The sequence below is a fragment of the Pleurodeles waltl genome, chromosome 7 (genome assembly GCF_031143425.1).
Source record: "Pleurodeles waltl isolate 20211129_DDA chromosome 7, aPleWal1.hap1.20221129, whole genome shotgun sequence".
Taxonomy (NCBI): Eukaryota; Metazoa; Chordata; class Amphibia; order Caudata; family Salamandridae; genus Pleurodeles; species Pleurodeles waltl.
Window position 1 is genome coordinate 1,528,225,795 of NC_090446.1, and position 10,928 is coordinate 1,528,236,722.

Consider the following 10,928-nt stretch of genomic DNA (forward strand, 5'->3'; position numbering starts at 1 on the left):
TGGCCAACTCCCAACGTGTTTCTTTCAAAGCTTACCTAAACTAGCCAGCATTTTGAATACTCCTCAATGGGAGGGGTTTGCCAGAAAGCTTCTTCTCTGGGTCTTTAAAATATAAAAGATGACCCTGATTGGCAGTAGTAGATTCATGGACCTCAATCAGGATTCAGAAGTAGAATGCCTGATATAGATTTCCTGTGAGGGCAGAGATCTCTTTTTCTCGCAGTTGAACGGGGTCATCGGCTTGCTGGCATGAGAAAGATGAAGCACCTGACAGGCCCTACGGTGATGCATTTTTATTAATTATTTGCTTCCCATTGTGTATGAATATATATACATCTATCAATATCAGTGTTTGTATTCTTGCATGTATATATTTGCTGTTTATAGATTGAAGATTCTTTATATATGGTCTTATTGCATTGTTGCACATTTTAAAAGTACACTTTTTACTATTCAAGCCTTCCTTCACGAACCTTGCGAAAAGCTATAATAAATGTCTTCTTCGGATTAAGAAGTGCATTCCAGAGAATCTTTTCAACTCCTTTCAGTGTGTATATTTTGGCTCAGTCAAAAGTAAAGCAAAACAGACAAATACACTCATAAACACATGACCAGAGGCACACACACTTCCAAGCATACACACATATACGTATGCCACAAAAGCACATAGATATACACTCACATACAGATGCAGCCAGAGGTACACAGACACATACACCCATAAACACATCACCAGAGGCACACACACACAGACACACTTCCAAGCATACACACATGCAGATGCATGCCACATAAGCACACAGACACCGCCTGAGGTACAGAGACACATACACTCATAAACATATGACCAGGGGCCCACACATGCAGACATACTACCAAGCATACACACATAGATGCATGCCACAGAAGCACATAGATATACACTCACATACAGAGATAGAACTAGAGGTACAGAGACACATACACTCATAAACACATGACCAGAGGCACACACATGCAGACATGCTTCCAAGCATAAACACACACAGACACATGCCTCCGAAGCACACAGATATACACTCACATACAGAAATACAACCAGAGGTACAGAGACACATACACTCATAAACACATGACCAGAGGAACACACATGCAGACATACTTCCAAACATACACACACACAGATGCATACCACATATGCACACAGATATACACTCACAAACAGATTCAACCAGAGGTACAGAGACACATACACCCATAAACACACTACCAGAGGCACACACACGCACACAGACACACTTCCAAGCATACACACATGCAGACGCATGCCACAGATGCACACAGATATACACTCAGATACAGCTACAGCCAGAGGTACAGAGACACATACAACCATAAACACATGACCAGAGGCACACACACGTGCAGCCATACTTCCAAGGATACACACACGCAGATGCATACCACATATGCACACAGATATACACTCATATACAGAGAGACAACCCGAAGTACAGACACATACACTCATGAACACATGACCAGAGGCACACACAAATAAACACACATAACCATTGAACAGACATGCACGATTCACAGGGCATTTACAGACATGTGTCAACATATGATCACATGCACATAGAACAACAAACTCAGTACCACAGTTGCACGTAGAAACACACACATAGACTCATGGACAAACTTCCACCGACACACACGTACATAAATTCAGAGATGCATACACAGGCACACGAAGAAAACATACATAGACACACTGTGATGGAAATACACACACACATTAACACATTGATATGGCTTCTACACACAATCACACGACCAAATGCACTCACAGACATGCACAAATGCACTCACAGACATGCACAAATGCACCTACAGAAATGCACAAATGCACACACAAATGCACCTACAGACATGCACAAATGCTCTCACAGACATGCACAAATGCTCTCACAGACATGCACAAATGCACTCACAGACATGCACAAAGGCTTCCAGACACATGGTTATGGGTTCACACGGATACATTAACATAAAAGCACGGTGACATGCAGACAGAGACACACACCGATGTGCACACATAGACACATGATCACAGATACAAACACACACATAGAAATAGACACAGACACGGATGTACACACATGTGCACTACCACAAACACAAGAGTACAGACACGTAGACAGACACACTTCATGTGTAGAATGACAGAAACACACACATACAACTAGGGGCACCACAGACACAACAATACACATGAAGGAATGAAGCACACATGTACACATATACACCCACACACAACAGACAACTGACAGTGTCAAACCAGATTGAGAGACGCGCAGAAGCATCTCCTTAAAACTTGTGCTGCACCAATAGATAGGCACATGTCTAAACACACACACACAATGACACCATACACATGCATAGACAAATATAGAGGAACACACCCACAAGAAACATACACAAAAACACAGGTCTGCATTGACACGCTAACCTACACATACATACACCTGCCAAGCTATAGACTCATTCTATGTACAACTGCATATCTACTAACTTGTACGTATTGTACACATGTACCCATAACCCCGGACATACACAGATACACAAGGACAAATGGACATGTTAAAACATACGAACGTACTCAAAGACCTACACGCTTCACCACAGGGAAACACACACACACAGACTTCCAGACCCGGATAGAGATTATTCAAAGCAGTGATACACACGGCGTGAACATATGACCACACATGCAGACTTACAGATCCAGACACAGGCCATCAGACACACGCACGCATGTGCCCACATATGATCAGGCGCACACTGTGACATAGAGAAGAGAGCCAGGGTGAGCCATGCGCTGAGCTGTACCCTCCTGCCCCCCCCCCAAAAAAAAACACACACACACACATCCACCCCATAGAAATCTCTTATTCAGACATGGAGCCACGCTCTGGGCAGAGACCCCGGGTGACCCCATAATAAGCTTATGGTACCCCAAATACCATCTGGGGGGGCCCTAAGTGGCACCCCAGGCAGATCACGGCCCTGTGGCACTGCCAAGTTCAGATGAGCCGCGGAGCATGTGTGTGTCGGGGAGGGCTACATTGTACCATGTACTGAAGGTGTGTGGGGGTGTTCACCGCCCCTTCCCGACCCCACAAACCACAGAAGCACGGACGGGCGCTTGAATAACACACCACAGACACTTAGCAGAAGGCGCTAGAGAAGGGCACACTTACAGAATGCGGGAAGCTTCCGGGGAGGCCGTGGCCCCCGCGCCGGCCTCGTGGCTCCACGACAGGGCGCTGAGGTGGGTGGGTCTCCCACAGGTATAGAGTCCGGACCCACTGACCCCCTCTCCACAGGTCCTCGGATCCTCCAGGCGTGTCCGGTCCTCACAGCGCTGTAAGATCCGACCGTGTGCTTTGTGCTGGCTCTCTAGCTCAGTGGCCTGTGCGCCTGCTGCCGAGATCCAGGAGGTCACACTTGTGAATCCAGGCAAAGCAGGCTCAGACTTTCATCTTTCGAAGTCGATCATAGGAGTACCATTGAGCAGGCCCAGGGGCACGTTGTGTACATCCTTTGGGGACCCCACTGGGAATCCGGGTCTATTTAAAAACAAGTCGTTGCTAGTGCACGGTCTTTCGTGCTCGCTCGCCAAGAAGAATTAGGAAAGGCCAAAATTAATCCAATAGTGCGATTAAAAAAAATCAAATCACGGGAACAGGGTTGTCCAGGGGGTTTGGGAAGCGGACATGAAAGGGGGGGGGGCTCTGGCCGCCCATCCCCCATCAGCCCACTCCCTCTCTCTCATGAACTTGAGCTCAGAAGGGGCGAAGCAGGAAGCAGCTGAAAGCCCACTACCCCCCGCCCCCTCCAACCAATTGATGCCCAGTGCCAACACCAGCCTCCCCCCAAAACTGACAAACATCGAAAAGACGCAACCCAGCCTTGGTATGGGGCAAAGGGGTCCCCCACCCGGTGAAGTGTGCTCCAACTCTTCTAAGAGTTTCAGGGCTTCCTGCCGGGGCAGGTGCGGGGTACCAGGGGCACCTCCATAGCTGACCTCAGCTGTGGCGAGGAGCTGGGGGCATCAGGACAATATATTTAGTGAATACAGATATTTCTTTACTCCGTGCCAGTGAGTGCAGAGGGCATCCTCTGACGTATGTTAGGGCTACAGAAATACATCCTTTGGGGGCAACCCTGGGCTCCAAAAGGTTCCGTCTCTCCCTCGTCCCCAGAAAAGGCCGGTACCCCCGGAAATGCGTGCTCTCCCCTTAACCCCTGAAACGGCCCCTCTCTTTCTGAATCTGAGGGGCCCGTAAGCCACTCAGGGAGAGCGCCCCGCTAGGGCCTCCTCGCTTCCGGCAAACCCCAACTATCACAGCTTATTTGAATATATCGCCCCCCTCAAAAGATCTTTGCATTCTGCTCTTGTCCCCAGTCTCTACGAAATGCCATAGATTTGCTTCCGTGCAGCCCCCCCAGGCCTCCCCTCTGAGTTCGCCCTCCCACACCCAGGACAACCCCTTAACGACCTCTCCCCAAGGCCCCAACCCGGAAAGAAATCTCTAAAGACTTCTACAGAGGACCCGGGGCCACCGTCAGAAGGACTGCTAGGGTCTCACCCTGTCCTCACCAGCACCCCTAATGTCTGTGCGCCCCACCCTCGTCTTTCTTCCCCTCTAAGACCACCGAGGCCAAATGTGCCCCTCGTAAGGGGGTCCTCTTCAGCAACAAATGATCACTTCACCAAACCCGCCATACCTGCACCCAACGCCCACACACCGCTGGCTCGGTAGCGCCTAGTGCAGATTCTGGGCGCTCTCCGACGACCCTAAAGTCCGAAGGTAGGGCCTGGGTGAGCACCCTCCCTCCCGCCGGGTGGCGTGTACGTGGCCCCCGTGGAGCGTCAGAAGAGGGGGCGCTACGGGGCCTCCGAGGGTGTCACCGGTTCCGCGCCCGGTGAATCCGGTGCATTTTACGGCACAGATGCCCGGGCGGGGGCCAGAGGAGCCCTAGGGGGGCAGGGTGGGGATGGCACCGATGTTGGAATCAGGAGTCAGGGCGCTACTCCCGGTGCTACCGATGGAGAGAGCGGAGGGGGTGACACGGCCACCGGGCCAGGGGCTTAAAACAGGAAAAACATGTACCCATCCTTCCCTCTGTAGAAAAAAGCGCCTTCTTCAAGGCGCTCCGCAGACACAAAAACAACCAAAAAAAATAGGGTGGTGACAGGGGCCAAATCCAACAGTGAAAAACGAAAGACAAAAAAGACGGAAAAGGCAAACTTGGAAGTGTCCAGCGGCGTCGGGTCCCCGGGAAGGAATGCAGCAAATTCAAGCGCGCGATGGGGAGTGGGGTCGGTCATGGGGGCTCCCCGGCCTCCCGCCGCCTCAGCACGGCTCAGGGAGAGGGTTCACCCCGGTGCAGGGCCCCCTGGGGAGATGCGCAGCGGGGGCGACGTCCCCTTCTCCTCGCCTGGTCCTGGGGGGCTCACCAGGGCCGCAGCATCCTTAGGGTGCGGCGGAGGGTGGGGGGCTCCGGCTCCTCTCCCGGTCTCTTCACTCCCTCTTGCGGTGCCTCTCGTCGCCTCCTCGGTGCTGGGGCTCCTGGAGGGGGGGTCCTCGGCGAGGGAGGGGGCAGGTTGTCAGAGGGTGGATTGGCATTCAGAGGCTGCGCTGAGAGCGCCGGCAGAATCCTGATGAACTGTTCTGTATGCAGGTCTCAGAGCATCACACACCATCAGTGAGGAGGGAGGGGGAGAGGTGAGGAGGGAGGGAGGGGGTCTCACGCACCATCAGTGAGGAGGAGAGAGGTGAGGAGGGAGGGGGTCTCACACACCATCAGTGAGGAGGAGAGAGGTGAGGAGGGAGGGAGGGGGTCTCACACACCATCAGTGAGGAGGGAGGGGGAGAGGCGAGGAGGGAGGGAGGGGGTCTCACGCACCATCAGTGAGGAGGAGAGAGGTGAGGAGGGAGGGGGAGAGGTGAGGAGGGAGTGAGGGGGTCTCACACACCATCAGTGAGGAGGAGAGAGGTGAGGAGGGAGGGAGGGGGTCTCACACACCATCAGTGAGGAGGGAGGGGGAGAGGTGAGGAGGGAGGGAGGGGGTCTCACGCACCATCAGTGAGGAGGAGAGAGGTGAGGAGGGAGGGGGTCTCACACACCATCAGTGAGGAGGGAGGGGGAGAGGTGAGGAGGGAGGGAGGGGGTCTCACGCACCATCAGTGAGGAGGAGAGAGGTGAGGAGGGAGGGGGTCTCACACACCATCAGTGAGGAGGGAGGGGGAGAGGTGAGGAAGGAGTGAGGGGGTCTCACGCACCATCAGTGAGGAGGAGAGAGGTGAGGAGGGAGGGAGGGGGTCTCACACACCATCAGTGAGGAGGGGGGAAGGTGAGGAGGGAGGGAGGGGGTCTCACACACCATCAGTGAGGAGGAGAGAGGTGAGGAGGGAGGGAGGGGGTCTCACACACCATCAGTGAGGAGGGAGGGGGAGAGGTGAGGAGGGAGGGAGGGGGTCTCACACACCATCAGTGAGGAGGGAGGGGGAGAGGTGAGGAGGGAGGGAGGGGGTCTCACGCACCATCAGTGAGGAGGAGAGAGGTGAGGAGGGAGGGGGTCTCACACACCATCAGTGAGGAGGGAGGGGGAGAGGTGAGGAGGGAGTGAGGGGGTCTCACACACCATCAGTGAGGAGGGGGGAAGGTGAGGAGGGAGGGAGGGGGTCTCACACACCATCAGTGAGGAGGAGAGAGGTGAGGAGGGAGGGAGGGGGTCTCACACACCATCAGTGAGGAGGGAGGGGGAGAGGTGAGGAGGGAGGGAGGGGGTCTCACACACCATCAGTGAGGAGGGAGGGGGAGAGGTGAGGAGGGAGGGAGGGGGTCTCACGCACCATCAGTGAGGAGGGAGGGGGAGAGGTGAGGAGGGAGGGAGGGGTCTCACGCACCATCAGTGAGGAGGAGAGAGGTGAGGAGGGAGGGGGTCTCACACACCATCAGTGAGGAGGGAGAGGTGAGGAGGGAGGGAGGGGGTCTCACACACCATCAGTGAGGAGGAGAGAGTAGAGGAGGGAGGGAGGGGGTCTCACACACCATCAGTGAGGAGGGAGGAAGGTGAGGAGGGAGGGAGGGGGTCTCACACACCATCAGTGAAGAGGAGAGAGGTGAGGAGGGAGGGGGCGGGGGTCTCACACACCATCAGGGAGGGGGAGAGGTGAGGAGGGAGGGAGGGGGTCTCACGCACCATCAGTGAGGAGGAGAGAGGTGAGGAGGGAGGGGGTCTCACACACCATCAGTGAGGAGGGAGGGGGAGAGGTGAGGAGGGAGGGAGGGGGTCTCACACACCATCAGTGAGGAGGAGAGAGGTGAGGAGGGAGGGAGGGGGTCTCACACACCATCAGTGAGGAGGGGGGAAGGTGAGGAGGGAGGGAGGGGGTCTCACACACCATCAGTGAGGAGGAGAGAGGTGAGGAGGGAGGGGGCGGGGGTCTCACACACCATCAGTAAGGAGGAGAGAGGTGAGGAGGGAGGGGGCGGGGGTCTCACACACCATCAGTAAGGAGGAGAGAGGTGAGGAGGGAGGGGGCGGGGGTCTCACACACCATCAGTAAGGAGGAGAGAGGTGAGGAGGGAGGGGGCGGGGGTCTCACACACCATCAGTGAGGAGGGAGGGGGAGAGGTGAGGAGGGAGGGAGGGGGTCTCAAACACCATCAGTGAGGAGGAGAGAGGTGAGGAAGGAGGGGGCGGGGGTCTCAAACACCATCAGTGAGGAGGGAGGGGGAGAGTTGAGGAGGGAGGGAGGAGGTCTCACACACCATCAGTGAGGAGGGGAGGGGGAGTGGTGAGAAGGGAGGGGGTCTCACACACCATCAGTGAGGAGGGAGGGGAAGAGGTGAGGAGGGAGGGAGGGGGTCTCACACACCATCAGTGAGGAGGGAAGGGGTCTCACACACCATCAGTGAGGAGGGAGGGGGGAGGTGAGCACGGAGTGAGGGGGTCTCACACACCATCAGTGAGGATGGAGGGAGGGGGTCTCACACACCATCAGTGAGGAGGGAGGGGGGAAGGTGAGGAGGGGAGAAGGGGAGGACGAGGAGATCTTACATCAGTGAGTAGGAGACGTGAAGAGGGGCGAGAGGAGCTTACACACCATCAGTGAGGAGGAGAGAGGGGAGGGGGTCTCACACACCATCAGTGAGGAGAGAGGGGGGAGGTGAGGAGGGAGGGGGGGTCACACACACCATCAGTGAGGAGGAGAGGGTGAGGAGGGAGGGAGGGGGTCTCACACACCATCAGTGAGGAGTGGAGGGGGAGAGGTGATGAGGGAGGGGGGAGGTCTCACACACCATCACTGAGGAGTGAGGGAGGGGGTCTCTCACACCATCAGTGAGGAGGAAGGGAGGGGGTCTCACACACCATCAGTGAGGAGGGAGGGGGGAAGATGAGGAGGGAGGGGGTCTCACACACCATCAGTGAGGAGGGGAGAGGGGAAAGGTGAGGAGGGAGGGAGGGGGTTTCACACACCATCAGTGAGGAGAGATGGGGGAGAGGTGAGGAGGAAGGGAGGGGGTCTCACACACCATCAGTGAGGAGGGGAGAGGTAAGGAGAGAGGGGGTCTCACACACCATCGGCGAGGACGGGAGGGGAGAGAGGTGAGGAGGGAGGGATGGGGTCTCACACACAATCAGTGAGTAGGGGAGGGGGAAGGGTGAGGAGGGAGGGAGGGGGTCTCACACACCATCGGTGAGGAGGGGAGAGGAGGGAGGGGGTCTCACACACCATCAGTGAGGAGGGGAGGGTGGAGAGGTGAGGAGGGAGTCTCACACACCATCAGTGAGGAGGGAGTGGGAGAGGTGAGGAGGGAGGGAGGGGGTCTCACACACCATCAGTGAGGAGGGAGGGGGAGAGGTGAGGAGGGAGGGAGGGGGTCTCACGCACCATCAGTGAGGAGGAGAGAGGTGAGGAGGGAGGGGGCGGGGGTCTCACACACCATCAGTGAGGAGGGAGGGGAGGAGGTGAGGAGGGAGGGGGTCTCACACACCACCAGTGAGGAGGGAGAGGTGAGGAGGGAGGGAGGGGGTCTCACGCACCATCAGTGAGGAGGAGAGAGGTGAGGAGGGATGGAGGGGGTCTCACACACCATCAGTGAGGAGGAGAGAGGTGAGGAGGGAGGGGGTCTCACGCACCATCAGTGAGGAGGAGAGAGGTGAAGAGGGAGGGGGTCTCACACACCATCAGTGAGGAGGGAGGGGGAGAGGTGAGGAGGGAGGGAGGGGGTCTCACGCACCATCAGTGAGGAGGGAGGGGGAGAGGTGAGGAGGGAGGGAGGGGTCTCACGCACCATCAGTGAGGAGGAGAGAGGTGAGGAGGGAGGGGGTCTCACACACCATCAGTGAGGAGGGAGGGGGAGAGGTGAGGAGGGAGGGAGGGGGTCTCACACACCATCAGTGAGGAGGAGAGAGGTGAGGAGGGAGGGAGGGGGTCTCACACACCATCAGTGAGGAGGGGGGAAGGTGAGGAGGGAGGGAGGGGGTCTCACACACCATCAGTGAGGAGGAGAGAGGTGAGGAGGGAGGGGGCGGGGGTCTCACACACCATCAGTGAGGAGGGAGGGGGAGAGGTGAGGAGGGAGGGAGGGGGTCTCACGCACCATCAGTGAGGAGGAGAGAGGTGAGGAGGGAGGGGGTCTCACACACCATCAGTGAGGAGGGAGGGGGAGAGGTGAGGAGGGAGGGAGGGGGTCTCACACACCATCAGTGAGGAGGAGAGAGGTGAGGAGGGAGGGAGGGGGTCTCACACACCATCAGTGAGGAGGGGGGAAGGTGAGGAGGGAGGGAGGGGGTCTCACACACCATCAGTGAGGAGGAGAGAGGTGAGGAGGGAGGGGGCGGGGGTCTCACACACCATCAGTAAGGAGGAGAGAGGTGAGGAGGGAGGGGGCGGGGGTCTCACACACCATCAGTAAGGAGGAGAGAGGTGAGGAGGGAGGGGGCGGGGGTCTCACACACCATCAGTAAGGAGGAGAGAGGTGAGGAGGGAGGGGGCGGGGGTCTCACACACCATCAGTGAGGAGGGAGGGGGAGAGGTGAGGAGGGAGGGAGGGGGTCTCAAACACCATCAGTGAGGAGGAGAGAGGTGAGGAAGGAGGGGGCGGGGGTCTCACACACCATCAGTGAGGAGGGAGGGGGAGAGTTGAGGAGGGAGGGAGGAGGTCTCACACACCATCAGTGAGGAGGGGAGGGGGAGTGGTGAGAAGGGAGGGGGTCTCACACACCATCAGTGAGGAGGGAGGGGAAGAGGTGAGGAGGGAGGGAGGGGGTCTCACACACCATCAGTGAGGAGGGAAGGGGTCTCACACACCATCAGTGAGGAGGGAGGGGGGAGGTGAGCACGGAGAGAGGGGGTCTCACACACCATCAGTGAGGAGGGAGGGAGGGGGTCTCACACACCATCAGTGAGGAGGGAGGGGGGAAGGTGAGGAGGGGAGAAGGGGAGGACGAGGAGATCTTACATCAGTGAGTAGGAGACATGAAGAGGGGCGAGAGGAGCTTACACACCATCAGTGAGGAGGAGAGAGGGGAGGGGGTCTCACACACCATCAGTGAGGAGAGAGGGGGGAGTTGAGGAGGGAGGGGGGGTCACACACACCATCAGTGAGGAGGAGAGAGGTGAGGAGGGAGGGAGGGGGTCTCACACACCATCAGTGAGGAGGGGAGGGGGAGAGGTGATGAGGGAGGGGGGAGGTCTCACACACCATCACTGAGGAGTGAGGGAGGGGGTCTCTCACACCATCAGTGAGGAGGAAGGGAGGGGGTCTCACACACCATCAGTGAGGAGGGAGGGGGGAAGGTGAGGAGGGAGGGGGTCTCACACACCATCAGTGAGGAGGGGAGAGGGGAAAGGTGAGGAGGGAGG

The 10,928-nt window shown here is 57.0% G+C and overlaps 1 protein-coding gene across 2 annotated transcripts in view; it reads right to left on the reverse strand.

The window, feature by feature from the left end:
* The window catches only part of GRIK5 (glutamate ionotropic receptor kainate type subunit 5), a 994,397-nt gene extending 988,638 nt beyond the window's left edge, over nt 1–5,759 (reverse strand). Inside the window, exon 1 of one of the 2 annotated variants that reach the window (XM_069201377.1) lies at nt 3,243–5,759. The gene's annotated coding sequence lies outside the window, so the exon portion shown is untranslated. The remainder of the gene's footprint in view (nt 1–3,242) is intronic. The other variant, XM_069201378.1, reaches the window with a different exon arrangement.
* Nucleotides 5,760–10,928: the final 5,169 nt, after the last annotated feature.